The sequence below is a fragment of the Passer domesticus genome, chromosome 15 (genome assembly GCF_036417665.1).
Source record: "Passer domesticus isolate bPasDom1 chromosome 15, bPasDom1.hap1, whole genome shotgun sequence".
Classification (NCBI taxonomy): Eukaryota; Metazoa; Chordata; class Aves; order Passeriformes; family Passeridae; genus Passer; species Passer domesticus.
The window spans coordinates 3,912,467-3,928,478 of NC_087488.1; the positions used below are offsets into that span (position 1 = coordinate 3,912,467).

Genomic DNA, 16,012 nt, shown 5'->3' on the forward strand with positions numbered 1-16,012 from the left:
GTCCCTTGGCTCTGGTACTATACACATGAGCTGTCTTCCCACAACTTGGGGAGGGGTAGAACAACCAAAATGTCATTCACACAGGGCTCAGCATCTGAAGGAGCTCAATATTAATTGCCTAGAGGCTATTTTCTAGGAAAAGAGACTTAATACCATGACATTCTGTGCCTTTCTGTACAGGGTGAAGAGCAAAGGGAAAAGACCCTAAAGCTGTTTAAAGGATTTTAAACAAAGTGAGTCTGAACCATTGAGGCAGGTGAGTTTTCATGAAGTACCCAGAGAGTGTGATACAAAATCACTGCAGGTTGCTGGACTTTGCACCACTGATCTCTAGCCCTGCCTTTGGATGTTCAGCCAGTTCTGAATCCAGCTCGGTCTGCTCACCCAGCCCCTTTATCAGCTCCTCTGAGAGGATCTGTTGGGGACACGGTGTCAGAAGTGCTGCTGAATTGAGGCAGGCAATACCAATACCCACTGCTCCTCTTGCCTGCCAAGCCATCCTTCAGCCCAGAACGTTCTCAGGCTGGCCAGCATCACTTCTCCTTGGTGAATCCATGGCTACTCCTGATGTCCTCCTTGTCCTCCACGTGCCTGGAAATCTTTCCCAGGGTCATTTCCCCCACCATCATCTCCAGGGGCTGAAGTGAGGCTGTCCAGCCTGTCATTCCTTTGGTCCTCCTCCCTGTCCCTTTGGAAAACAGGAGTGGCACTGGATTTCCTCCAGTTCTGCTGCTTGGTGTGTTTTCCCTCGAGCTGTTCTGCAGTCAGCCTAGGCAGATTTTTATTTCTAAGGAAATAAAGAAACAAGTGGTTTTCTGCAAAGTGAGGTGCTGCTTCATTATAATGAAATCCAGCAGAGGGGGAAGAGAGGCAATTGGAACTTGAAGAGCAGAACCATCATCATTCACCTAATCCTCACTGTGTTACAGCTGCAGCAGCCTTTTACAGTGACAAAGAACAGCCTGAACACTTGATTATAAAAGAGAAAGGCCCTCCTTGTATTAATAAAACAGGATGTTAGAGACCCAGCTTGCTGTGGTGCTGCTGTCCCACCCTGTCCCAGGTGTTAGACAGTGATTTTCCTTGCCCTGCCATGATGATATCTGTTTTCCATGGCAGGGCAGGAGCAGCTGAGTGCAGAGATTGGGTTTTGTGCAGCACCCAGGAAACACCACAAGGCACCCCTGCCACAGCCAAGGTCTGTCAGAGCCAGAGTGCTGCAGCTGCAGCAGCTTTGCTTCACAGCCTCACCATGTGAGATGGAGAGACCCTCTGGATGTGCTTCACTTCCAGGGAATGGGGCAGGGGGCTCCTGCAGCTTGGCAGGATGGAAAAGCTCCCCCCGACTCCCCCAGTCTGGGGCATACAGAATCACCCCTTCCAGATCAGTGGTGTGTGTTTTACAGATTGTGTAAAGCTATGTGGACTCCTAGAAATAGGGTAATGCTTCCTAGTTGTTAAAAATAAAACCTTTTTGAGAATGAACCTTGGATTATGCAATTCTGTAGAAACACAAGAAAAAAAGTCATTGTATTCAGCGTGCCCCTGACAAGGGAGAGGAATAATGAATCTGACTCCATGTTCTCAGAAGGCTAATTTATTATTTTATGATACTATATTATATTAAAGAATACTAAACTGTACTATACTAAAGAAACAGAAAGGATACTTACAGAAGGCTAAAAAGATAATAATGAAAAACTTGTGACTCTCTCCGGAGTCCCAACACAGCTTGGCACTGTTTGGCCACTGAGTCAAAACAACTCACAGCAGAACCCAATGAAGCAATCACCTGTGGGTAAATGATCTCCAAACACATTCCAAAGGAGAAAAACAGAGGAGAAACAAGTGAGATAAGAATTGTTTTCCTTTTCTCTGAGGCTTCTCAGCTTCCCAGGAGAAGAATCCTGGGTGAAGGGAATTTTCCAGAAAATGTGAATGCCACAAAAAGTTTCAAAGGTCATACAGACAATAGATGCCTGAATCATACAGGTATCATGATACAGAATCATTCTGTATCATACAGACAATAGACACCTGAAATCCCTCTAGCAGGCATTCATTTTCCAGGCTGATTGACTGCAATTATGATGTTACAAGGGGAACAGTGGGAGTTAGAAAAACTGGAATTTTCTCCCCACCACTGGTTGTTAGTGTATTGTGGGAGAAATGTTATGATGTTTCTGAGGCTGTTACATCCCTGCCAAAGGGCTGAAGAGCACACATCATGCTGGATGAGGAGCAGGGCTTCTCTCCAGAGGCAGAATTCATTCCTGTTTGGTGAGGCAGGACGCTGAAATTGGCTGATGTAAGGTTTTATGTGCATAGATAAGAAGACGGAAGATTAAGAAATATAAAAGGAAAAGGAGGAAAAATGAGATTTTTGTCTTGATCTTCTTTTCATGCCCTTCAAAACACACAGCCAGGTGCTTGAAGTCAGAGATACAGTGGTTGGCCATTTTGGTGGCAGCTGTCATTGAGAAGATAAATATTAATCAAGGTTTGTATTACTTAGAGTAAAACTGGGAGTAGAGTGCTGGTGAGGGAAGGGGCAGGATTCATGAAGTCAGAACCCACAGCACAGTGATGCTGTGCTCTTCTTTCCTTCAAGAAACCAAGCAGTAGAAGTTGTTTTCTTGCTCTGTTCATTATTTTCCAACACTCTCATTTCCCTCCTACACCAAGTGCTGCAAGCTCCTCTCGCTTTCCCCACCATAATTTTGGTTTGAATCCTTGTGTGATTCAGTGTGGCCACTGGGGAAACATTGCTTTAATGATTTGGTATTTAAGTGCTCAGTGTTCCTTGCATCACAGAGGAGTGGCAGCGCTGACAAAGTGCAGGCTGCCCATGGGGAGCTCTAGATCACTGCAGAGACGAGTTGCTATGGTAATACATTACAGAGCAATGAGGGATTTGGGAAGATGCATCTGACAGTTCGAGGTAAAGGATCATCATTTCCTTGCAGCTTGCAAAAATTGTCATCATCAGAATTTCAGTTGGCTTATTTTTCTTTTCCCTTTGCTTGCGTGAGGTGACATTTCTGCACAGCCCCGAGCATGCTACAGAACAAAAAGGGAAAGGCTCTGTCCTCATGTAGGCAAGGGCTGAAATAAAACCAGAGGGAAGAGGTCACTTCTGAGGCAATTAATGAAGAATATGGCTGAATGACTGCACAGGTTCTCTGTATGTCCTTGCCTCTCTCTGCCTTGAATACACAAATCTTCATTTTATAGGCATGAGTGATGCATGAAAGGCAAATATGGAACTTGGGAGAAGCAGTCTCTAGTCATAAGACATATTGTAAGATAGAGTAAATATTCCTGAGAATAAGGGCCAAAAAGAGGAAAGTCAGCAACAGATCCCCCTCCACCCCTACTTATTTCTCCAAGGTGCATGGAATTAAAAAAAAGAGGCAGTAATGACACAACTTGAAAAATAACAGTAATATTTTCATTTGAAAACTGAACAGTAACACAAACAGGTGTATTTTCTCTTTTCAACTTTTTCTTCAGATATTTGTCTAAGTATTAACACCTATATTTTATCTATGCATGAAGACAGAAGTGGGACATTTAAGTAAATATGTAAGGGACAGTAAAGTATTTCTCTCCAGGACCAAGACAATGGTTCTTGGGTCAGGTATTTATATAGTTATTGTCTACATAATAATATTTTTTAAACAATTGCATTTCTATCTCTGAGAGGTCTCAGAACTCTCCAGAATCTAATGAGCCCTGCAACTTTCTTATTTTGTACCTTTGGATAGAAACTTGTGTGTGCTGCTCACCAGAGGAGTATTTTCACTGGAATATTTGGCACTAAATTTTTGCTTTCAGTAGTCTTGAATTCCACCAAACCTAAAGAGGTTTCTCTAGGGCAGATGCAGGCACAAGAATTGCATTTAAGTGTGTGTCTGTGACACTCCAGAAGTTTCTGTGGTGATAATGGAGACCTGTAAGATGTGGCTTTCCAGTTCTCAGCCATCCACAGGTTTACAATGTTAACATGTTAGAGCATCCATGGGCTGTAGGACAGGTTTTGTTTGTTGGGTTTTTTTGGTTGGCTTGTTTCATTTTGTTTTTAAAAAATGACCCAGCATTGGTTTTTGGAGCCCCCAATCTCAATGCCTGAATTCCATTAGCTTTTAAAAGGACTTGGCTTCCTGAGGGCCTTAAACAGTTCCTGAAAACACAACCCATACATCAAACCTAGCAAGGGTACTGAAGTAACTCATTCCCAACCTCAGGTAAAGTCCTTCTCTTAATGCAGATATCAAATTAAGGGTTACTGTTCAGCATCTTAGCTCCAGGCAAGATTAGAAGCTTGAGCTAAGAGCAGACATCTGCTGTTAGGGGAGCAACCAACCTAAGCTGTGTTGTGTAACAAATCATTTCCTCCTATTATATTTGTCACAAATGCATGAGGAATGGTAATTCCTTGATCTAATATCAACCCTTTGGGAGCAATGTGTTTGAATGATGTCATTACATCATGTTTGAGGCTGTTAATGTGATTACCTGGAAGCACTGGAGACACAGGAGGCTTGAGGAGACTGCAGAAGGGTTTGGCTGTGCTTGTTCTCACAGCACTGCTGCCCTGAGATCCTGTGTGGCACAGCTGAAATCCCTTCCTTTGCTAGGATGGCTTTTTATTCTTGCTGCTCAGACTTGTGGCAAGTGCTGCTGCAGTTTAAAAATCAGAGAGGCTGAGTCAAGGTGTTGAGCTAGGAGTGCACCTATGATAGTGAAAACTGTATATACTTTAATTAAGAGCTCAAAGGAATTAAGGGGTTAAGTTAGAAATGTAGTTAGAAAAGATCATGTGGTGTGATTAGGGCTTAACAAGGAAATTAATTGGTACCAGGTGGGGATAACTGAAACAAGGTTGGGAATGACAGGTGAAGTATTGTTTGAGTGCAGGTACCAAAAATACCCCTGGCTCCTCTAAGAGGAGCTTTGGACTGTGACCAGCAGGCCAGCTTGACACAGGTGAAGAGTTTACCATGAGGAAGAGGTCTTATTTCCTCTTCAGAGCCCACCAACCCAATTAAAGAGGACAATTCCCAGCCATAATGGATATTTAGCTAATTATAATACAAGGTGAGAGCTAATGATTATGTAATAGGTGTTGTAGAAACCATCTGAATGTGTAAAAGCCTTTTTGGATTAAAAGGGAGCAGGAGTTTGTGACTCTCTGCACAAGCCTTTAGGAGGTTAGTCCCCATGTGTCCAGCTCTGTAATAAATACACCCTCTTTCAACCTTTAATTAATTGAAGGGTTGTTTGTCTGTGCTTCAAGGGGAAGAACCCAAGTGTCAAAGAAAAGGATTTTCAGGCTGCAGAATAGGGCACAGGCTGAGAGAGCTTGGCTGTGATCAGCCAGATGAGCTCTCATTCTCCTCCTCATGATGCTTGCACTGCAGGACAGGCACCTCTGGAAGCTGAGAGGTTGGGTTGGGTTTTTTAAATTTTTAGCAGTTTCTGGAGCTGCCATAGAGAATCATGCAGCTCAATTTAGGCACAGAATAGAGGGAGATCCCTGCAGGCAGAAGTGTCCATCAGACCCTCTTTGTGTTGCAATGAGGCTCTTTTTCTGAAAATGTTTGATTGCTGCTCATTCTGCTAAAAATGATGACAAATAAAAGTAATTGTTGTTTTCACTTCCACAGAAACCCTGTTTTCATTCCATACTTGTGTCCTGATTCCTACACTTTAATATGGATTGCCTGGTTCTTCCACAGAAGTGTTGGTTTGTATTTTAAAGAAAAAAGAGAAAAGGAAGAAGGCATGGGGTTTTCTTTTCCTTTTTCATGATGTTCTAAAGTGACTAAATCTGGCTTTTACAATTTCTGTCTGTGTGATTCTGCTTAAAAATGCATGAGCTGTTCTAGGCACATCTGTAAAATGCTGTGAGCAGTGCCTATAGTACAAATGATGTCATGCCCTTCCTGAACTTGTCTGGTGAAGTTCAGAGACAAATTAATTAAATTATGGGTTTAGCAAAATAGAGCTTTTTTTTTCCCTTACCAGACAATTTTCAGTGAAAATGTGTAGAACATCTATTGATTATGGGTGGTTTTTATGACAATAGAATCCGAGCATGTTTTCATTTGGGGGGCCTGGATCTGACTGAAGTTTTCCATACACACTGTTTGTAATGTCCTTTGGTCACAGTGCTCTTAGGGCTCCATCCCAAATGGAAATCCCTCTCATCCGAAACTTTCATACAGAGCATACATTACTCAAATATTCCTCTGCTGAGGCACTGGGGGTGTAGAGCCTCTGCTAGAGGTTAGAATACAGGTTTGCTTCCTGGAATATAAACCCTGACAACAAAATATTTGACCCAGGGCTTCATGTGTAGCCAAACTTGAATGATTTCTCCTTCACCATAAGTTCATTGCCCACATTTGAGAACTGCTGAGCCAGTTTTCCTGGTGCTGCTGCTGAGAAAGGGAAGAAGAATTGTGCCCCTCTCACCCCTTTGGCATGGATTGAGGCAGAGTTTACAGCACTGCCTCAGTGGTCAGGTGCTTGAGACACAGAACAGAAAAATGCTGCTCTGTCCCTGATACCTCTGCTCTGTCTCCTCTCTGGATCTGCTCTGCCTTTCTCAGAGCTCTGGAAGAGCCTGTTCAGAACCAGGAATTGAGGTCTGGGACTCTGAAGCCTGCCTGTGCAGCACAGATTGCTCTGAGCTGCTGTGGCTGTTCCACTGATGGGGATCAAATCTCATGATCTGCTTTAACCAGCTTTAGGCTTTCTTTGGGTTGACATCCAAACACTTCATTTGCACTTAAACATGATTTCAGGTTGATCAAAATCACTCTGAATGTGGTAAAATTGATCTGAATTTGTAAATGGCTGGTTATGGTTAAAGTATTGAAGAGATTTTTGAAGGCAGATGTAATAGTAAGAGTTTGTGTTCAACAGGAATTCAACACCTTGTCTTTTACAACATTTGCATTAAATTTCCTGCTCATTTAGAAGGCATATTCCAAAAGTATTTTGGTCTCCTTGTTGGCATAAATAAAGCAAAAGAGGTTTTAGGTGTTACAAGTATTAGGCTCTCGCAAGTGTTAAATCTGGTTTAGATCTTGAATACATGGTTGTCTTCAGGGACAGCTAAAAATACATCTCTTTGCTCTTTTAAATTTTTTTTTTTGTTTATGTTCTGAGCAACAAAGATGCCTTAGCTTATCAATAAAGTATCAAAAATTGGGTCAAAAAATTTTCCCACCCTGGTATAACTCCATCTTGACTCCATACATATGCATTTGTAGCTTGAGATCTTAAGGTAACCTTTCATTAAGGACAGTCTACTTTATTCATGGCACAATCTGAAAGGTTGAGAGAAATAGCATTGACCTATATATAATGATTTGATCTAGATATTGGAGGCTGAGTCAACTCTGGGCCATTTCTCTTCCCTTCCTTTCTTCAATTTACTGCTACTTATTCTTATCAAATCCAGTCAACTGTAAATTCAGGAGGAGACAGGAAGCAGACTATAGATCCATCTGAGCATTGTGAGCCCCTGACATTAAACCCCGATGATCTGAAAAATCCAACAGTCATTAGTAGAAATGTTTCATCCCTCTTTTGGGTCTTAAATCCAGAGAGAATCTACCAGGTTGTCCTGTTCATTCACACGTGCCTTCTGTTGTGGTTCCTTTCTTTTGCTCCCAAGAATTTCTGCTATTGAAGGGTAAGGTGGAAGTTCCTTGGTTTCCAGTGCCATCAGCTATAGTGGAGCTCCTAAAAACCCCAGATACAGCTGTTGCAGGCCCCTCTTTGAAGTCCTTTTGTGCTGTGTTGTGGGAAATGACCTCTGCAGGCACAGCAGAGGGTATTTATTTACCTGATCTCTTCTGATCAACTTCCACTCTCTGTACCCAGCTCTGCTAAACTTGCACTTTCCCTGTGCTGTGGAGCTCTGCCCTTGTTTTGGCAGCTTTTCCATCCTCTCTTGCTCCCCTTGATGCTGTGACAGGCATGAACATGTTGTAGCCTCATCCAAAGCTGTCACAAACATGCCAGAGTGTGTCCAGACTGGATCTGAGCTCCCTGGGGCAGGGATTGCACTGGGCAGAGAGGGTGTGCAGTGGGACAGGGCAAGGATCAGTGTGAGAGATGTTGTTAAAAAACATCTTGGCATTTTTACCATGTTGTTAAAACTTGGTTCATTCTCCACAGAGCTTGGAAATAGGGATTTGTGCACAGTTCTCACAGACAACCAATGAAATGATGCCTTAATTTTAGATTTTATATTTTTCAGATTCTGTGCTGCTTTATTGTGGGGTCTGAGCTTCATATGAGGGGATGGAGAGCTCTCTGCACAGAGCAGGGAGACAAAACAATTCCTTCTCTAGCTGGGGACCAAGGACAAATGACCCAAATCTCAGGCCCAAGAGCACAAACACCGTGGGCTGGAGAGAGAAAAACAAGAAGGATGGTACTGCATGGGCTAAAGCTGGAATTGGACAATGAACTCCAATCTACAAATGGAGCAGAACTTATAAAAGTGAGAGACCTCATCACCAGTTGTGATGTGCCTTTTGTGACCCTTTTGGTTCATCTTGGGTTCCTTTTGTGACCATTTTGGTTCACCTGGGGTGCAGCCCTGGCTGGGCTCTTGTGCTGCCCAAGGTGCATCCACTGAGGCCTTTTAATAAATCCCTGCTTTATTCTTTAGCTCTGTCCAGCCTCTGTTCTAGGCCAGCCTGCACAAGGTGACCACAAAGGGACAGAAGGCATCTGGAAAACCCCCTGGACCAGAGGAACACCCAGCTCCTGTCCCCCACTCCTGCCACCTGCAGCCAAAGCAAAGAGCATGAGTGTTCATCTTTAGGGATACAGGGAGAACCTGTGGGAATCTTCAATTAGCACAATTACTCACCACCTAATGTAGACCACTGCTACCTTGTAGGGTATTTTGGAGATGATTTCCAGAAATTCACCTGCTGAAGGAGTTAAACAGACCCTGCTTTGAGTGCCCAGCTGCTCCTCAGACCTGGGTGCTAAATGCTGTCAGCTCTTGGAAACCTGAGTTTTAATGAACTTCAACAGATGAAGGTGCTGAGAAGTCTGTACTTTATTTCTACCAGCTTTAAAGGCAATGAGCTCCAATTCTTAAAATCTTTGTTTCTAAGGATGTTCTTGGATAGTCTCAGTAGAAGCCCAGTGGTGCATTTTCACCTGTGCAGCACTCTTTACCCTTTTATTTTCTTTTTATACATAAATACATTTCTAGTCTATACTTTGTGGCTTGTTGTAGAAGCTCCTATAGTCTTACAGGAGATGACCTGGAAAATAAAAGAAATGAAAAACAGATTGTAGCTTTTAAGAACTATCTGTGGATTCAAAATACAGGGAAATTGTGATTTAAGAACTCTTTTCATTGCCTTTTCTTTTGACAGCATAAGATTTAGCAGTATTAGCAAACCTGTGTATGAAGTCTGAATATTTCTGTTCCCTTCTGAGGGTAGAGAGCACTTTTTCTTCTCACCCTCCCTATGTCATATGGGGTTTGTATGCTGTTTCTTCTCTACATAGCACCCTCTTGATCAAAGAATAAAGAAAAAAAACAACAAAAAAAGGAGACATTTATAGGCACTCCATCTTTTTAAGCCTTGTGAAAAGTGAAACAGGCAGGCTTTCAAGGTGCATTCAGTATTCATCAGGCTGCAGAAAAATAGAACAATATGGGGCCGAAAAGATAGTGGGGAAGTGTGGGGGTTTAAATCCTAATTGAATTCAGACTGTACTGATCAAGGAAGGGAAAGAGAAAGGTATGAACCCACTAAAGCAGAGGTGGGGATAGAAGTTCCTTTGCTTTGTGCTTCTTTCCAGACTACAGTGGCAGGAGGCTTGCACTGACTGCAGCACAAGAATCAGCTAATGACAATCACATTTTATTTTTACAGGGAGAAATGCTTAATAGAGAGCGTGCTGCTGTGAGCAAGGGCTCTGTGAGCCTCAGACAACTCCCTAAGCATTCCTAAACAAGCCTTTTCAAGTTTCTCCTCACCTTGAGAGCTCTGCACAAAAGTTACTTGTGAGGATAAATACAGAGGTTACCAGAAATGCACAGATGCTTAGAGGACAGGGACAGCCCCAGGAAACTTAGGGGGAAAGTGCCTCTCCTATCCAGGCTTCTGTTTTCAGAAAAAAAACCAAAACCCCTTTTTCCTAAAGTTAGAAGTGGTTTATCCATTATTTCTATTCCAAGAGCTCCAGATTCCAATTCCTTTTCCAGTTCTATGGGTCAGGCCCAGGAAAGCCTGGAGAGGTGTAGCAGCTCCCAATGACAGCTCACCCCTGATGTGCAGCATTACTTTTATTACATATGGGAATTCTTTCAGAGAGCTCTTTCAGAGCTCAGGGAGATGTAATGTTTCATGTGCACTGATTTATTTATTTTAAAAACACACATGGTAAGTCCTTGTTAACTCAAGGCAGAAGCAGCAGAGCACACAGAGAACTCCCCATGAGCTGCAGACTCTGCTGTGCCCCAGGCTGAGCCCAAGAGCCACGTCAGGCTTCTGGGGCTCCTGGGATGTTTTGTTGAGACTTGATTGGATTTTTTGTTGATTTGTTAAAAAATCATTGCTTTTCAGAAAAGTTTTGGTACTGAAGAACCTTTGTTGAGATTCCAGCAGGTTTTTTTAGCTTTGAGCTTGGTTTGTGTTTTGGGCAATTTGGAAAATGAGAGCAATCCTGATATTTTCACCCAGCAGCTTTGGGAATAACAACCCTGATTCCTGAAATATTTTAGGAAATATTTTTCAAGAGTCATAAAACCATTTTGCAGACAACATTTGAATTCAGAAAATGTAAAAACTTCTTTTAGAAAGTCAGAATTGCTAAGATGAATTACACATTTTAAAAGAGTTAATGGCAGGCTTGAAAAATACTGAAGGCATGCAGAGAGGCACATAGCAAACATTTGTTAAGCTTTGTAGAATGAAAGAATAAAATAAAAATACTTAAGACATCTTGTCAACTTGGGCTTCTGCATATTTTTGTGTATGTTTTTCAGGACTCATGTCTCATTACAAGTCAAGATTTCTCCTGTTTACTTTTGATTTAATAACATTGCATAGCTAATTATAATTCACTGAAATCGCCCCAAACTACTTTTGATTTACTTATGTGATGGGTGGTATTTGATTTGTGTGTTTATTTTGCATCAGAGTGGTTAATGGGTTAGAAATAAATGTTGTTCTTTGTGGAGAACAGAGAGTTTTCTTTTGCCCTTGAGAACAACTACATCACTTGGGGTTATGTGGTGAAACAGGAGAATCTGGAGGTGTCATTGACACAGAACAAAGAGCAAACACGAATTGCTGGCTCAGAGGTGACAGAAAGAGCCTTCCTGGAGCTTGAGAGGAGGCTGCTTGGAGTTTTCTGTGAATTGGAAAGCCAAAGAATTGCTGGGCTAAATCAGACCTGAAAAATGAGGTTTGTGAGGGCACTGGTGAGGAGGTGACTTGGACTAAGTAATAATGAAAGCAGAATCTCCCTGAGAGCTCTGGCAAACTCAGGGTCCTGTCTAAACCTGTCCATGGGCTTACAAGAACCTTAACTAAAGGATAATCTTGAATTTCTTAGAGAAGGGAATAGATTTGCTCTCTGGCAGTTGGATAATGGCACAGGGAAATCTCATTGATTTGGAAAAATACCTCAGCAGCACCAGAAAAATGTGAGGTGTCTTCTGAACAGCCTTGGGTGGTTGTCCTGGTGCACAGGATAATTACCAGACACAGAGAGAGCAAATGGGTGGAATTATTGCATTTGCTGGGAAATGTCCCGACAAAGGCAGGAATGATGAATCTGACTCCATGTTCTCAGAAGGCTAATTTATTACTTTATAATACTATATTATATTAAAGAATACAGAAAGGATACTTTCAGAATGCTAAAAAGATAATAATGAAACTCGTGACTCTCTCCAGAGTCCTGACACAGCTTGGCCCTGATTGGCCAAAGAGAGAAAACAACTCACACCAGAACCCAGTGAAACAATCACCTGTGGGTAAACAATCTCCAAACACATTCCACATGAGCACAACACAGAAGAAGCAAATGAGATAAGAATTATTTTCCTTTTCTCTGAGGCTTCTCAGCTTCCCAGGAGCAAAATCCTGGGTGAAGGGATTTTTCAGAGAATGTGAATGCCACATGGAATGAAGCTGTGCTGCAGCATGGTGGGCAAAGCCTGACTTTGAGCCCTGTGTGCACGAAGTAGGTCAGGTTTAAAGGCTGTGCTGGCTCCCCAAACACATGCTCAGCTCTGAGGGTGAGGGGCACATCAGGTACAGCAGCCTGGGAGCACTTTTCATTTTCAGTCAATTAATCCTCTCACAGCATGAAATAAAAAAGATCAGAACACGATGTTAAACCTCATTTTGTATTTTCAATTACTAGAGGATAATTATTTTCTTTTTAAGTCTTGGAAGATGACATGATCTGAATACTCAGCTACCTGGCACTTCTGCTTGTGTTCCTGGAAGCAGAGAGAGTTCAGCTGGGGCAATGCACGAGATAATTAGGTTTATTCTGTATCTACCAGCCTCTGGAGAGAAGTGCAGCACTTCAGTCTTACGTTTGGGGATTTTGGGCTTTATAAAGTAGAAGTACAGATGCACAGAGTGAATTTTGTTTGTGGCCTGGGAGCAGCAGAAGGTGGCTGAGGTGCTTTGGACAGTAGTTCAGTGCTAAGTAAACATGATAGAACAAGGCTTTCACCTTGTTAGCCCTGATTTCTGCACAATGGAACACGGGAGAGTGATTCACAAGAGTTTTCAAAGAGAATGGATGTGTTTTTGAAAGTTATCATGGGGTGGAATTTGGAATATTGCAGGTTTCCCATTTCTTTGAATGGAAAATAACGAGATTTTAATTGTGTGTATGTGTGTGCTGGGTGTATAATTCCCTTTTATTGTGCAAGCCTGCTCTTCTCCTTGCAGATTTTTAGTGGATGAACTCCAGTGATTTCAAAGAAGAAATATGAAGTAAAATGTGAAAGGCACCGAATATGGATGTAACAGAAAATTAAAGTATCAACAGATTTGGCTTAGTTAATAGGTTTTGGCATTGTTAGGATTAAAAAAAAACTGTATGAAAAGTACTAGCAGTAACATAACTTAAAATAAGTAAAGCCTTACTAATGCCAAGTAAAATAATCACTATTTAAAAACACACCAGAGCAGTGTAATCACTTTCTCTTCTACACAGAGTCCCAGGAGATGTTCAATTTGTATGCTGATGCTTTCCTTCTCTGGGTGCAGTGAATTGCACCTAATTTGGCACAAATTTCTGCTTCTCTGACTCCTTCACTCCTCTGGATTCCATTGAAGTTACGAAGTGCAATGGTCCAGGTGACTCACGATGCTGTCGGTGTCTCAGAAAGCATCCCTGTGATGAGGTTCACCTTGGGCAGGACATGAAAAGAGGCCAGGGAATGAAAATATTAAGAAACACATTAAGAAAACAGTAATCCCTATTAACAACCTTCCCAGTGAATTTTGTGTTTCAAGGTGTTGTGCTGGAGATCACATTTCCCATGCAGGTGTTTTCCTTGTGCAGTAAGCAGCCCCTGGAAAAGATTTTTCCTTTGGAGCACAATGAACACAAGATAGTCTCTGTATTTTTTTGGGATGCAGATATTGATCATGTTTTACGTTTTGATTTGAAAGAACAACAGCAATGTTTATTTTTATTGGCAGCTGAAAAAACCAAAGAAATACATTTATTATTTTCTTATTACCTTCTATTACATCAACCATTTCACAGGAGATGTAATACAGTGTATTTTTTGTCAACTACAGTGGGCTTTGCCAATGTGAATTTTGACTTAAATATTTCATCTTGAAATGTTTTTTTCCTAAGAAGATATCCACAATAGAAGTTACAGGGAGGGAAATGGCCAGTCCTTGCTTTTTGTGGAAAATATTTCTTCAAGTATTGAAAATGTCAAGAAATCTTGATCAGAGCAAGCTGTCAAAGATGTGACTGTTTCACTTCAGGTGTGCATTTTCAGTCAGTAACAATTAACAGTAACAGCCTAGTGCATTATGAAAACTGTCTGTGAGTTATAACCAGCCCTGGGGGTTTTTACTGGGAGGAAAGCTAAACCTGTCAGCCAGACTCTGCAGTACATTGAAAGTTGAAACTGGGATGATTTGGAGTAAATTCTCAAAAGTATTGAAGCTTTCAATGACAGCTGAGTCTAGCAGAAGTTCTAAAATACATCAACCCCTTTCAAATGCAGCTGAGTCCACCACTAGGAAACTGGAAGCAGTTTCTGTTACTTTAAAAATGGAAGGAAGAAGGACTGAAAAGCAGTTGAAAATTTGCAGAAGCCTTTTCCCACATGCAAACAGGGATGGAGCAGTCAGATAATTAAGATGCATGTGCCACATCACATTAAGAAGCATTTTCTGAACTGTTAATTCAGATTTAATCAGCTACATATTTTATTCTTGTTGAAGCAGAAGGTCAGTGTAAAATTCTTATGGTGTTTCTCTGTTCCATGTTCAAGGAAGTCAATATCTCTGAACATGCTTGTGGTGGATTTGGCAGTGGGAGAGTAAAATGTGTGAATGTGGCTCTTGGGGACATGGTTCAGGGATGGACTTGGCAGTGATGGGTTCATGGTTGGACTCGATGCTCTTAGAGAGATTTTCCAGCCTTAAGGATTCTATGATTCTGTCCTTAAAGGTATTTTCCTACCAAAATGAATCTGTGATTCCGTGATTTAGTGATTCTAGCCTGGTGTGGTAACAAAAACAGACTAGAGAGGCACAAGGGTGACCTTCTGGATAATGCTGTGAGTGTGATTCAGTTGAGACAATGATGAATGAAGCTGCAGCTTTTGCTCTAAAATCTAAAATCTATTATGCAGGTGTGTATAAAGCTGGCATGGGTTTGTTGGCTACTAATGTAAGAAGAAATGGAAATGTTTTCTGTCAGATCTTCATTTCATGTTGCATCAGTTGGTTTTGTGCTTACTTCATTACACTCAGACTGCAGGATTCTCAGTTCTACACCACAAAACCATAAAGGCAGGTATAAGCTCTGTGGATAATTAAATAATGTTAAGCAAATAAGACAGGTTTGGATTTAAATACACTTATGTGTCTTTCACTAAATATGTTTGACATACAGAATTTGATGTATTTCTTGTTTAAAATCATCTCCCCCAAAACAAATTTAAAGCAGGTGCCTATGAAATGGATATTGCTCTTTGGGAAGGTGGGATGGCTGAGATTTGGCAGCATTCTGTTTTGTGCTTGTGAAGTAGCAACATTGTGGTTTATCCACCATGTCATGGTAACAACCACAGCTAGATTTACAAACCAGAAATGGTTTTCTCTGCCATCTTGCACATGATGTTTTTCATATTGTTTGATGTTGGCTGGAAATGTAACTCAGAAGCCTTGACTAGAAATTTTAGACTAAGAATTTCCTAACAGACAGATTTTTTTGTTGATGTTGTTCCCCAACTCCTTGGGTGTCCAATTTGAGATGCAACAGAAGTGTGATTTTCAGATGGGAGACTTCAGTGGCTTCTGAAAGCAGAAACCTTTAAAACGTCTTGAGGTGAGCATGTAAAAATGAGTGAGGTCCTGTTTCACAGAGCTGTCTCTCACCATCCACTTCCCCCAGCCTTTTTGATTCCAGCTCATTGTCCCTCTGAGGGCACCAGGCCCTGTCCTGCCCTGGCCTGGAGCACTTTTCTCTGTCAGACTCTGAGAGCAATGAGGGAGAATACTGAGGAGCAGATGATTCTCTCCACAGATCCAGTGATTAACAGAGGGATGGGATTCTGCACAAAGCCTTTACCTGTGCCAGAGAAGCTCCAGCACAAATTACCCCATACTCTGCCTCTCTTTTGATCAGCATCTCGCGCAGCTCTGAGCAGCTCACAACCCTTTCGTGCACAGAGCCAGAGCAGCAAAAATGGACACAAAGAGGTGACACATTCAGAAGCTTTAAAGAAAAGGAA

At 41.8% G+C, this 16,012-nt stretch overlaps 1 protein-coding gene and 2 long non-coding RNA genes across 16 annotated transcripts in view; 2 read left to right on the forward strand and 1 right to left on the reverse strand.

The window, feature by feature from the left end:
* Positions 1-6,982, forward strand: part of LOC135281488 (uncharacterized) — a 47,168-nt gene extending 40,186 nt beyond the window's left edge. For both annotated transcript variants that reach the window (XR_010348107.1, XR_010348108.1), the window contains exons 4-5: positions 181-256; positions 5,670-6,982. This is a non-coding gene — a long non-coding RNA (uncharacterized LOC135281488). The remainder of the gene's footprint in view (positions 1-180; positions 257-5,669) is intronic.
* RBFOX1 (RNA binding fox-1 homolog 1) overlaps positions 1-16,012 on the forward strand; it is a 1,139,646-nt gene that overhangs the window by 57,994 nt on the left and 1,065,640 nt on the right. The gene's annotated exons all lie outside the window — the stretch shown is intronic.
* Positions 2,734-4,901, reverse strand: LOC135281487 (uncharacterized). Its single transcript, XR_010348106.1, has 2 exons — positions 4,519-4,901; positions 2,734-3,105 (listed from the first exon to the last, which is right to left on the reverse strand). It is a non-coding gene; the product is annotated as an uncharacterized LOC135281487 (long non-coding RNA).